This window comes from Helianthus annuus, chromosome 5, assembly GCF_002127325.2.
Source record: "Helianthus annuus cultivar XRQ/B chromosome 5, HanXRQr2.0-SUNRISE, whole genome shotgun sequence".
Taxonomy (NCBI): Eukaryota; Viridiplantae; Streptophyta; class Magnoliopsida; order Asterales; family Asteraceae; genus Helianthus; species Helianthus annuus.
The window spans coordinates 150401896-150416430 of NC_035437.2; the positions used below are offsets into that span (position 1 = coordinate 150401896).

General features: G+C 36.4%; 1 long non-coding RNA gene across 1 annotated transcript; it reads right to left on the reverse strand.

Annotated features, from left to right (window-relative positions):
- Positions 1-7861: 7861 nt before the first annotated feature.
- LOC110941919 lies at positions 7862-8668 on the reverse strand. The gene is made up of 2 exons (XR_002594499.2): positions 8575-8668; positions 7862-8335 (listed from the first exon to the last, which is right to left on the reverse strand). It is a non-coding gene; the product is annotated as an uncharacterized LOC110941919 (long non-coding RNA).
- Between the last annotated feature and the right edge of the window lie 5867 nt (positions 8669-14535).

The following is a 14535-nucleotide window of genomic DNA, read 5'->3' on the forward strand; positions in this document are numbered from 1 at the left end:
GCATGGTTCGATTTTATATTTTTGAAACTATGGCAATTAATAAGATTCTTTACAAAATTTAGTATCCAAACTTCAACGGTTTTTTCAACTTGTAACTGAATTGCGTTTGGATGCACAAACAACCGGAGGAGGAGCTAAGACTATTTTTTCCAATGAGGAATTGAGTGCCTTTGTTGGGCAATTCATAGTGAGATCACCACATTACATTGAAATAGCATGCGGTTGCACAAACAACAGGCTTGGAGACTCCGTGGGCATCCTGAGAATAGATAACGATGGCACCATCTTCGCCACCTGCCATTGCAACCAAAATTGCAATCGAGGCATGATCAAACTCCTTTACATACCCACTTTCTTTTTTATATATATAATTTGTTATAAAAACTTAATTATGGTACTTGATTGAAAACAGTGTTTAACAGTCCTGTAAGATTTGCAAAACATGCCACAACTAGTACAAATGTGCCAAACTGGAGGTGGAAGGTTTGAGTTCTAAATTGCAATAGTGAGAAGATAAAGTTAGGTTAAACATTTCTACCAAGACACTATAAAGAAGATGAATAAGTGAGATCGCACAACCAAATCTACCATTGTGGCGAGTTCTTGCGTTGTAGTGCTTGCAAAAAGTTGTGTCGACTTGAACTTCGGTCAAAGGATGCATGTAGGTTCTATCATGATGCAGCCACTCGGCCGGACCTGCCATGACATGTTACCGGGCAGGTAGGTTAATCTACTTATCTAAAACTCTAATTTAATTACTCGATTTCTAAGGATTCATAATCACAAAAGTCTAGCCCGCTTTATATATATTTTGTTTGTTTAAGGTAGACATGTGACGATCTTGGGGAGAGAAGCTCAAGATGACATAACGGATGCCCCAAGAAAACAAACTGCAAAGGTTGCACATTTTGCGTTTGTTTCGGATGTCAAATGTGCAGATTTGAGGACTGTGGATGCAAAGAGTGTAGTGACTTCTATGCAAATGCACCTAATTGATTAGGCATCAGTTTTTTTACTTGTTCTGCCTTTATCTTCTAAGAAATATTGAATACACACTAGCGTTTTAAATATTTGTATTGCTAATGAAATTTGTATTAAAAAGTCTGATGCACTCAGGTGGAGAGATCATCGAGGGGTCTGTTAGACACCGCCCACTGTGGTGACCAATTCTTTGGTAAAGGCTGGTTGTGATTTCTCAAAAGGGTGGGTGGGGCAACCCAAGGTTGCAACCCAACCCAAGGTTTCAATTTTTATTTATTTTTTTCATTTTTACTTAACAATTAATTTCTCATATTTTTTGATTTTATATAATAACTGAAAATCATTTAGCTTTAAAAATTATTTAAAAACACATTTTTGTTTAGTTGTTTTTTAACATTCATATATAAACTTTTTGAAAAACGAAATTTGTTCAAAAAATGTGTTTGTTTAATATAAAATAAAATTGTTGGCCATTCAATGAATGTTAATTTTTTTATATTAAAACAAATGATAGAAGTACAAAGAAAAAGATGCAGAGAATTTTCATTGCCCTGCGCCATGTATTGTAATCTCAGTACCCTGCACTTGTGTTTGGAGAAACTTTGACTTATGATTGAACACCTAAATCTCATCCTCACACATTTATAACAAAAAAAAATATACACAAGGTGGCTAAAGTTAGAGTCACCTCTTTAGATTTTGGTTATAACACCGAAAACTTGTCACTTTTTTTGACAACTCAGCACAAGAATCCATATCACATTCAGATAATTTCTAATCATGTGAATGTTGTGTACAATGACATTTGACAACCAAAACACACGCAATGCTCGCAACCTTTGCACTTGCTATTCCTACAACATCCACTGTGTGTTCTCAAGCTCCTCTCCTCGATGTTTTCACATGTCCACCTTAAGTAAAATACATATACAAAGGTTTTATATGATCATAAATCCTAAAAAATCAAGTAACCAAATTCAACTTTTAGATGGAGTAGATGAACTTCATTGCTCGGAATCATGTCCCTTGCAACTGCATCATGGTAGGTCCTTCATGCATCCCTTGTCCTAAGCTCAAAGCGACGCACCTTGTGGCGTGCGGTACAACTTAATAACTCATCACGGTGTGAGACTCAGCTGTGTGGTGTCACATATTCATCTCCTTTATAATATCTAAGAAAACATGTTTCACCCAACTTTATCATCTTGCTATTGCAATTTAAAACCAAAATCTTCGTCCTCCACTATGGCACATTTATAGCATATGATGCATCTTTTGCGAATTTCGCAAGATAATTAAATACGATTTACAAGCAAATGAACCATATTTAGTTTTTCTTTAACAAAAGATACTAAAAAAGATGGATGTGTGAAAGAGCTTGACCATACCTCGATTGCAGGCATCATCGCAATAGCAAATAGCAATGATGGTGTCATCATCACTGATTCTCAGGATGCCCACAGAGTCTTCAAGCTGGTTGTTTGTGCAACCACACGCTATTCCAATGTAATGTGGTGCTCTCACCATGATTTGCCCAACAAAGGCACTCAATTCCTCATTGGAAAAGTTAGTCTTGGTTCCATCCAGTTACAAATTGAAAGAATTACAAGCATGGTTTGATTTTATATTTTTGAAACTATTGCAATTAATAAGATTCTTAACAAAATTTTATATTCAACTTGTAACTGAATTGTGTTTGGATGCACAAACAACCGGAGGAGGAGCTAAGACTATTTTTTCCAATGAGGAATTGAGTGCCTTTGTTGGGCAAATCATAGTGAGATCACAACATTACATTGAAATAGCATGCGGTTGCACAAACAACAGGCTTGGAGACTCCGTGGGCATCCTGAGAATAGATGATGATGGCACCATCTCCGCCACTTGCTATTGCAACCAAAATTGAAATTGAGACATGATCAAACTCCTTTACACACCCACTTTCTTTTATATATATACATATATATATATATATATAGTTTGTTATAAAAACTTAAATATGGTACTTGGTTGAAAGCATTGTTTAACAGTCCTGTAAGATTTGCAAAACATGCCACAACTAGTACAAACATGCTAAACTGGAGGTCGAAGGTTTGGGTTCTAAATTGCAATAGTGAGAAGAAAAAGTTAGGTTAAACATGTCTTCTGAGACACTATAAAGAAGATGAATACGTGAGACCGCACAACCAAATCTCCCATTGTGGCGAGTTCTTGCGTTGTAGTGCTTGCAACAAGGTGTGTCGACTTTGGCTGGAGAAAAAGAAAAAGACAGAGAGAATTTTCTTTGCTCTGGGTCATGTATTGTAGTCTCAGTACCCTGCACTTGAGCTTGAAGAAACTTTGGCTTATGATTGAACACCTAAATCTCATCCTCACACAATTATAGCCAAAAAATATACACAAGATGGCTAAAGTTAGAGTCACCTCTTCAGATTTTGGTTATAACCCCCAACACTTGTCACTTTTTTTTGACAACTCAGCACAAGAATCCATATCACATTCACATAATTTGTAATCATTTGAATGTTGTGTACAATGATATGAAAATTCTGGCAAGAATAACCAGGTTTTTTTATTATAATTTTTTAGTAATAAAACTATGTAAACCATCATGCTTTCACATTTTTCTAGAAAAAGTCCAACATATGGCATATTAAAGTTCCTAAACATGTTAAATATAAGCAAAAAAGTCCTACAACCTAATTTTCCTATATTAAAGTCTCTACAATTGTCTAGACACTAGAAAGCTAGGAGTCTGAAAATACAGAACTAAAAGAAATGCAATGAACAAATGAAACCTTGAGATACGTTAAAAAAATTCCTAAAGTTATATTTTCCAAATCAGTATGAGTTGTTCGATTAAGAAAATATATGTTACTTTAATAGAGAGGAGTCAAGTTTGAAGTACTTACGATGAACAAAACTATGGACACATAATCTAACATGAATCAGGCTGTTGTGTTCAAAACAAGCAGAACTTAAAACACAATTAAAAGTGGCCACTTCAACTCCAACAAAGTGGAAAGTGTATATTGAAAATCTTTTAAACTTAAGAAGTCTTGAAATGATGGATATAGCTGACTATCTACAGACGTAACATAAAAAATGGATTAAAGCTATAGATTAAAAATTAAACCAAAATAAAATTTCAATCTAAAAGAAGTTAAAAAGAGAGACAAAATGAGCAGGTAAGTTATGGATCCTAACAAATCAGTTAACTAAATTTATGTTCTAGGTGGCTGATCAACATCAACTTACCGGGCAGGTATGTGTTAGAGCAAGTTCGATTTTCCCTTGTAGCTACATCATGGTAGGTCCTGCATGCATCCCTTGTCCTAAGCTCAACGCGACACACCTTGTGGCATGCGGCACAACTTAAGAACTCATCATGTTAGGAGACTTGGCTGTGTGGTCTCACGTATTCATCTCCTTTATAATATCTAAGAAAACACCTTTCACCCAACTTTATCTTCTCACCATTGCAATTTAAAACCCAAACCTTGGACCTCCATATTGGCAAATTTCTAACGCCCAATGCGTGTTTTGCAAACTTCGCATGACAATTAAACATTGTTAACAGCTAGATGTACGATAATCAAGTTTTCTTTAACAAAAGATACTAAAAAAGAAGTGGATGTGTGAAAAAGAGCTTGATCATAACTCTCGATTTCAGGCATCGTTGCAATAACAAATAGCAAAGATAGTGCCATCATCACTGATTCTAAGGATGCCCACACAATCTCTAAGCCGGTTGTTTGTGCAACTACACACTATTTCAATGTAATGTGGTGCTCTCACCATGATATGCGCAACAAAGGCACTAATTCCTCATTGGAAAAGTTAGTTATAGGCATGGTCTGATTTTAAATTTTTGAAACCATCTCAATTAATAAGATTCTTAACAAAATTTAAACTTTAAACTTCAAACTTCTACAACTTTTTCAATTTGTAACTGAATTGTGTTTGGATGCACAACCAACAGGAGGAGGAGCTGGGACTATTTTTTCCAATGAGGAATTGAGTGCCTTTGCTGGGCAAATCATAGTGAGAGCACCACATTACATTGAAATAGTGTGTGGTTGCACAAACAACAGGCTAGGAGACTTCGTGGGCATCCTCAAAATACGTGACAATGGCACCATCTCTGCCACTTGCCATTGCAACCAAAATTGCAATCGAGGCATGATCAAACTCCTTTACACACCCACTTTCTTTTTTATACAGTTTGTTATAAAAACTTAATTATGGTACTTTTGGTTGAAAACAATATTTAATAGTCCTACACGATTTGCAAAACATGCCTCAAGAAGTACAAACGTGCCAAACTGGAGGTCGATTGGGTTCCGGATTGCAATGGTGAGAAGATAAAGTTGGGTGAAAGATGTCTTTTGAGATACTATATATGAGATGAATACGTGAGACCGCACAACCAAGTCTCCCACTGTGGCGAGTTCTTGTGTTGTAGGGCTTGCCACAAGGTGCGTCGCTTTTGATCTTTGGCCAAAGTATGCATGTAGGTTCTATCATGATGCAGCTGCTAGGGAAAACCGGACCTGCCATAACATGATACCGGCTAGGTAAGTTCATCTACCTATCTAAAACTTTTATTTAATTACGCGATTTTTAAGGATTCATAATCACATAAGACTGGCCTATTTTATTTGTTTAAGGTGGACATGTGACGATCTTGAGGAGTGAAGCTCAAGACGACATAGCGGATGCCCCAAGAAAACAAGCAGCAAAGGGTACGCATCTTGTGTTTGTAAATGTGCGGTGGATGCCAAGAGTGTATTGACTTCTATGCAAATCCACCTAATTAATTAGGCATCAGTCTTTTACTTGCTCTGGCTTTATCTTCTTAAAAATACTGAGTACACATTAGTGTTTTAATTTTTTGTATTGCTAATGAAATTTGTATTGAGAAGTCTGATGCACTCGCACTCTTTTTGGTGGAGAGAGAAGGGGGATGGAAGGTCGTTGAGGGGTCTGTTAGACACCACCCACTATGCTGACCGATTCTTAGGTAAAGGTTGGTTGTGATTTCTCAACAGGATGGGTGGGTCATTCCAAGGTTGCAACCCAGCCTAAGCCACATGTCACTTAGAGTGTTTTTATTTATTTTTTTCCTTTTTACTTATCAATTAATTTCTCTTATCATTTGATTTTTTTTATAATACCTTAAAAACATTTAGCTTTAAAAAAGTATATAGAAACACATTTTTGTTTAGTTGTTTGTTTAACATTCATATATAAACTTTTTGAAAAAAAGAAAACGGAATTTGTTCAAAAAATGTTTTTGTTTAATATAAAATAAATATTGGCCATTCAGTGAATGTGAGTTTTTTATATTAAAACAAATGATTTTTTGTTTCCAAATAAAAAAAATATTTATCTTTAATATTCTTTATGTAGTAATAAATAATCAAAAGTTAGATTTATTTAACAAAAAACTAGTAAACAGAGAGCTCTACGTCACCGCATGGTGTTAAACGGTAAAAAAAATGTCCAAACGTTAACGCAAGCCCGCATGTTGGGGAGGGCATTTGAATCTTTATAAAAAAATGAAATCTTAACGTAAACCAACCATGCATAAACTTCAATTTGCTAAATCAAACACGATTTGTAACAATGGATGGAAGTACAAAGGAAAAGACGGAGAGAATTTTCTTTGCCTTCGCCATGTATTGTAATATGAGTACCCTACACTTGTGTTCGGAGAAACTTTGGCTTGTGATTGAACGCCTAAATTTCACCCTCACACATTCATAGCCAAAAAAAAAATATATATATGCAAGGTGGCTAAAGTTACGGTTACCTCCCTTAGATTTTGGTTATAACACCCAACACTTGTCATTTTTGGATAACTTGTAATCATGTTATTTTTGTTGTGTACAATGACATGAAAATTGTGGCAAGAAAAGAATAACCGGGTTTTTTTATTATTTGTTAGGATTAAAATTATGTAACCCAACATACTTTCACATTTTTCTAGAAAAAGTCCAACATATGGCATATTAAAGTTCCTAAACATGTCAAATATACACGAAAAAGTGCTTCAAAAATTTTCCTATGTTAAAGTCTCTACAATTGTCTAGACACTAGAAAGCTAGGACTCCGAAAATACAGAAGTGAAAGAAATGCTATGAACAAATGAAACCTTGAAATTCGTTAAAAAATTCTTAAAGTTATATTTTCCAAATCAGTACGAATTGTTGAATTAAGAAAATATATTTTACTTTAATAGAGAGGAGTCAAGTTTGAAGCAGTTACGACGGACAAAACAATCAAGACATAATCTAACACGAATCAGGCTATTGTGTTCAAAACAAGCGGAACTTAAAACACAAGTAAAAGTGGCCACTTCAACTCCAACAAAGTGGAAAGTGTATATTGAAAATCTTTTAAACTTAAGAAATCTTGAAATGATGGATATAGCTGACTATCTACAGATGTAACATAAAAATGGATTAAAGCCATAGAGTAAAAAATAAACAAAAATAAAATCCCAATTTAAAAGAAATAAAAAAAGGGAGACAAAATGAGCAGGTTAATTATGGATCCTAACAAATCAGTTAACTAAATTTAAGTTCTAGGTTGCTGATCAACATGAACTTACCGGGCAGGTATGGTGTTAGAGCAACTTCAGTTTTCCTTTGCAGCAATGAGCATTAAACGGTAAAATTTCCACTCGAGAACGAGTCATGGCGGCGAGACACTTCATTGCGCGGTCTCTGGTGTATTGATCTCCTATGTAATACCTCAGAACATGTTTTTCCTAACAAATTTACCCTCTAGTCATTGCAATTGAGAACTCAAACCTTGGTACTCCGGTTCCAATTCTTGAGGTATGCTATGAAAACTCAACAAGAAAATCAAACAATGATACAAAAACAGATATATAGAGAATTTGCAAAGAGTGTTATGATATCTTTAACCACCCCTTAGGCGTAACAATGACAAATGGAGTGGATGATGTCGTCATCACAAATTACAAGGATCCCGAGGGACTCCATCCCTTTTCTTTCAAAACCACATACCATAAATTTCATATAATGGTATTATTGTTTTTGACCGTGACTACTATACACCATCCGCAACATTTTCATCATTAAGAAGAATGCAAACAAGGCATGATGACCACACTCTCTTACACGTCCACAATCCATCATTGTGTCTCCTATCAAGTTTAACAAATTACTCCGACTTTGATTGAATTTGCAAAGCCTGGCTCGAAATTGCCCAACTTTCCTAACTCAATTGGAACGGTGAAAAGATCAAAATGTAATAAAACATGTTTTCTGAGATACTAAGAGGAGATCAACATAAAAAGCTGAATAAATTGTAGGATCAGAAACTGCAACGAAAAGTCATAATCCTATTCTTTTGTGTTAGTTATGATGCAATGATAAACCTATTTATGAATCGATGTTTATAAACACGCAAACAACAATAAATAATTAAACTAATGAGATTAGAATCAAATCCCCATTTTTGTTTGTGAAACTGAACACCAATCGGACAGAGATGCAATAAATATCAAAGATAAATCGGATAAAGACGCAATAGAAATCAAAGACGGAGAAGTTAACTGACCTCATGGATCTTCCTTCGCCCATCCATAGTTGGAATTCTAGAGGACGAGTTCCTCCGTATGCAAACCCTAGCTTTCATTATGATAAAACACATAAAATGTTTAGCTGATGAAATTACACATTACATCCTTTATATCTGGGATAATGTAAAACCCTAGCTTTCATTATGATAGAAACACTTAAAATGTAGTTGATTAGATTACGCATTACATCCTTTATATCTGGGATAAATTACAGATCATGTGGACATCCCTAAAGTTTATAAGTTGTCACAGTTTACGTCCTTTTGTTTTAACTAACGTTAAATTTTCAGGTTAACTCAAATCCATGAGGGTACTTTTGTCTTTTTACCCATCTAGTCAAATAAAAAAAATTAATAATATGTTAAGGGAACCTAGGAGAGCCGACGACTCCAACTATGGTCCATGTACAACAAAAAACTAATACATTAATTAAAAAAAACTAACACTTGAAGGTTTGAGTTCACAATTGCAATGACTAAGGGACAAAATTGTTGGAAAAAACATGTCCTGAGGTATTACATAGGAGATCAATATACTGGAGAGCACACAACAAAGCCTCTTACCATGACTCGTTCAATCTTTCTTGAGTGGAGGCCCTACCATCTCATTGCTGCAAAGGAAAACCGAAGTTGCTCTAACAGAACACCTGCCCTGTAAGTTGATGTTGATCTCCTACCTAGAACTTAAGTTCACTGAACTGATTTGTTAGGATCCATAATTAACCTGCTCATTTTGTCGTTCTTTTTTGTTTTTTTAAATTAAAATTTTAAATTGTTATATTTTTTAATCTATAGCTTTAGTCCATTTTTTCACACATACATGCATTCTAGGCAAGTGTAGGGACTTCAATATAGCAACATTAGGTTGAGGGACTTTTTCATGTTTATTTGACATGTTTTGGAATTTTATTATACCAAAACTATTTTGGACTTTTAGTTTGCGCAAAACGAGAAAGTATGTTCATTTACGTAATTTTAATCCTATGACCATGCGTAGTCGTTTGAGCAATAATGCCCTCACCCTTGGGCGTTTTCTGCCACGTGGCAGTCCAGTCAGCAAGGGGCATTATTGGGCGTTTTTACAAAATAGGCGTAGTAGGATAATGCCCAATAATGCCCCAACCATTCATTACACAACAATTGATTTTTTTTTAAATTAAAAACTAATAATACTTCATTAAATAAAAAAATTACAATATTAAAAATAAAAAAGGGGTAATGTAAAAAAAATTACTAAAAAAATAAAATACATTAATTTTCGTCTTCGCTTTCTTCGTCCTCGCCAACTTCGTCTTCCTCGTCCTCCGTTTCTTCCTCACCCTCAGGTGGGATATACCGAACCGACCATTCGTGTTGTAACAAATCAACCGTTAACGCAGAATGGTAGGGTTTGTAACGCAATACTTGTGCATTATTCAATCTTTCTTCCATTGACGCCTGCGGATGCTCCTCCTGAACGGCTTCTGGTACATAATTCTGGCATTTCGCCTTTCCTTCGTCTTCCAAAATCATGTTGTGACTGATTATGCAAGCGTACTTAGCATATCTCATTTTTTGCTTGGTCCATACACGACATGGATTTCTCAAATAGTGCCATCGTTGTTTAAGAACCCCAAAGCATCTCTCATTGTCTTTTCTTTTGGTGAAGAGTCTTGAACCTTTTTAAAGTGTGCTCTTTTTTCATCGATAAGATCACTAAACGTCTTCACGACAATGGAATACCTAGGATAAATTACGTCACACAAATAATATCCATAAGGGTAGTAGTTTCTGTTTGCGTAAAAAGACGCTTTTGGAGCTCTCACAGAAATCCTGTGAGGCAACCACCTCAAGAATAATAGTAGGTCCCTTTTGGTCACCCGTGTGTGTTGACCTCGCCATGCGGTCGGGCAGTTATCCCAACGACAATGCATACAATCCAAGCTCCCGATCATACCAGGCAAACCATGCTCAGTAGAATGTACCTCGTAAATCTTTTGAAGGTCGTCCTATGTGGGCGTTATCAGATAACGCGCACCGTACAAATCTATAATACCTTTATAAAAACAAACGTATACAAACATAAGCTTAAAAAAAATACTTGTAATGTTTATGGTAAAGTATAGGAATGTACCGCGACAAAAATGCTCCAAGGTGTCTCGCGTTGTTTTCTTGGTCATTTCTTGCTCCAAGTGTCCCTTTCGCATCCGCTTTTTGTTTAAAATAATCAAAGTTGCTTTCCAAGTCGTCGACGATGCCTAGAAACAAACGCTTACTCATTCGGAAACGATGGCTAAAAACTTCTGGGTTCGGAAATGTTGGCTCCTCATCGAAATAATCTTTCATCAACCGATCGTTTGCCACACATCGGTCTCATTCAATATAATCTACTGTTTTAATTTCACGTTCGGGCCGGCAACAATGCTTCACAAATCTCACCGCTAGTTGATAAGCACTCGTAACCGCCTCTTGCTCGACCTCCTCGTCGGTGGATTCACCATCATCCACTAAAAACTCTCTGTAGTAATAATTTGCAATGGATGAGGAACTAGGGGAACATATTTTTTTTATAAAAATGGTTGAATATTTGAGATTATAGAGGTTTAAGTTTGTAAAATGGTAGTATTGTATGAGTTTTGGTTTGTAAAAATGTAGAAGTGTGTATATATATATATATATAGGTGAGAAGTAAAAAAAGAAAAAAAAAATTCTAGCCGTTTTATGATCGTGGCAACGGTCTTATTGGTCAATTTCTCGTCCCTCCAGCGTGTTTTAAAGCAAGCCAAAACAAAAATCTTGATCAAATTGTAGGTCCCTTGTCGGAGGATGACGAACCTCAAACCTTGTTATACTAACCCACTAGCGAGTGCGGAATCCAAGCTAGCAAGCAAACCGGGATGAGACAAGTATAAACACAAACACACAAAGATTCACCGATTAACACCACTGTATTAATACGTATGAAAGGTTTCGGTTACAAGCACTATGTTCACAAATCTGTTCTGCGAACTCTCAAGAGTGTGTGTGTGTTCGGACAGAATGCTCTCAAGAATACTCTCTATCTTTCTGTGTGTGTGCATCTGTCTTCTCACATACACTGCATGGGTATTTATATACCCAGCCCAGGTTGTCATGTCCGAAGGATCCGATAGATGGTCGAAGGATCATCTATCGAACATCAAGTCATCGAAGGATTCACATGGACCTCGAAGGATGATCTTTCGAGGTCAATCATTCGAAGCATATCTTTCGAGGAGATCGAAGGATCCACATTATCCTTCGATCTCTTATCCTTCGAGACAGACAACCATCTTTCTAACTATTGACTAAGTCAAACCAGGAGGACGGTTGACTTGGTCAACTTACAGGACTGACAAGGACATCGTTTACATCGTGACCGAATACAGACAAAGTACAGACACAAGTGCACCAACAAACTCCCCCTTGGCTGTAGCTTTGTCTTTATCTTCTATAGTTGTAGACTCGTCTCGAACTTCGATGGTCTTTGGTCTTCGAGTTCTCATAACTCTGATGTCCTTTCAAGTCTTCAATGTCGGAGGATCTTCAAAGTCTTCACGTCTTGAAAGCAGAGAGTGTATCAACAAACTACCTGTATCATGTAGGAAGTGTGTTGACAAACTCCCCCTTAACATAAGCTCCCCCTTGAGATATGCTCGTGAAAAACTTGATCTTTATGAAGTGAGATCCTTGTGGTGTTGATGATGGTCAGCGGCAACTCGATCATCTTCATCCTTTGAGTGCCTTCACGTCGTGTCTTCATTCCGAAGCTTGTCATCGACTATGTTCTCCTTGCCTTTAGAATCTGCACATGCAAGAAATCTAAACGCGTAATGAGAACAACTGCTTGGAATATAGTAAACATAAACAAATGACACACGTATGACCATGTCACAATCAAACACCGTCCGACAGTTTGAAAGTTTAATAAATTTGTCAATTTTAGTTTAACTTTCAAAACTTGCAAATTTCGACCGTTTATGAAGATTTAGTCATTTCGGTTTTTAGTCAGGTTTCAGGTAACGAAGACTAGAGTTCCAACATCGTACGATCGAAAATAAAATAGAAATAAAATCTTTTTGGTATTTTTGAATTTTTCAAATGTAAAGACTGAAAGCAGTAAATAAATATATACAGACATTCTTTTTGCGAGTTTCGAGGGTAAGAGAATCATATCAGTGTACGGTCACGCCAAAACGCTCCTGTTGTTCAGTTAGTTAATATTAAGATAAGCATCCTATAACAATTATCGGTATTGTTGTCCACTTAAGCTCAACTTATCAGATGTAATCATGTTTAGGAGATACGTTAAGGTATGATTTATACTTACCGACCGGTGTTCATCCACATCACGACACATTCCCGTATCAAGGTATGCACGAGGGTTCATCTTACCGGTGAGTATACCGATTATCATCTGTTTGACCGTATAAATTGTGAGATACTCACTTATTTTGATTTGAAAACAAGCCCTATGTGATATAATCACTTATTTATGAGGAACTTGATTTTCATATGCATGAAGGCACAGATGCAAGTCCGTGAACAGGTCAGTACTTCCGTACAGCAGAGAGACGAACTTGACACCCGGATAGATGTGATATTTTATCACTTATTTGATTTGGACATGTGATTGTTTATCACTTATTGAGGTCGAATGCAGTATGTAATATGTACACGTATGTATAGTATCATGGAAGATCTAGACTTGCGTCCCCGTTATTTTTCGGTAAAAGATACAACCATGATACCCAGATGATATGCAGCATAAAGACCGAATATCTCAGAACCTCGGCAATCTATCAAACGAAATTTCGGTACTAAGACCATATGCCAATGAATGGTTCCCACCGGATCTTCAGTCAATTTAAGATTTATATCACCCTGCACACTTTAAAATGATTGTGAGCCTACCGATACATCTTATATAGAGCTGCTTATCGTTTTTCATTTAAGGTTTAAAGAGGTTTGGATAGACCACTGATGTACTATCATTTTCTCTTTTGCTCGCCAGGAAACTCATTTTTGCTTTTCTATTGTTTTTGTGTTTTTGAAATTTTTCGATGTTTTTGGATTTTCAGATTTTTGGATTTACTCCCCCTAAAATCAATAAACTAAGCCAAATTTAAAACACAAAGGTATTTACAAAAATGATTTTCCGATGTTGGTTTTACTCTTGCTTGACCTTAATGCCGTTTACCAATAATAAAAAGTCAAATCTTGATTTGTCAAATGCTTTGGTAAATGAGTCGGCACGTTGGTCATCGGTGTGGACCTTAACAACATCGATTAGCCTTTTCTCAAAGCAATCACGTATGAAGTGATATTTGATTTCGATGTGCTTGGTCTTTGAGTGCTGCACAGGATTTCTAGTGATATCTAAAGCAGCAGAATTATCAACATAAATAGGAGTAGTTAGGAATTCAAAACCGTAGTCCCGCATTTGTTGTTGGATCCAAAGAACTTGGGAGCAACAACTTGAGGCAGCAATGTATTCAGCTTCGCATGTTGATGTAGCGACACACGTCTGCTTCTTGCACTGCCATGTGACTAGGCGATTTCCTAAAAACTGACATCCAGCCGTTGTGGATTTGCCATCGATTTTGCATCCGCCAAAATCAGAATCACTAAAAGCTACCAATTCAAAGTTATTATCCCTAAGGTACCACAAACCGGTGTCAGGGTACGCCTTCAAATAACGAAAAATCCTTTTTACAGCTGCAAGATGTGAGGCCTTCGGGTTAACTTGATATCTGGCAAGCAGGCACGTTGGGTACATTATGTCTGGCCTTGATGCTGTGAGGTACATAAGAGATCCGATCATTGCGCGATAGTTTGAGGGGCCAACAGCTTCTCCCTTCAAATCAGGAGTAATTCCGTGATTTGTTGGCAATGGGGTACCAATGGGCGTTGCATCAGACATCTGGAACCGGCTCAAGATGT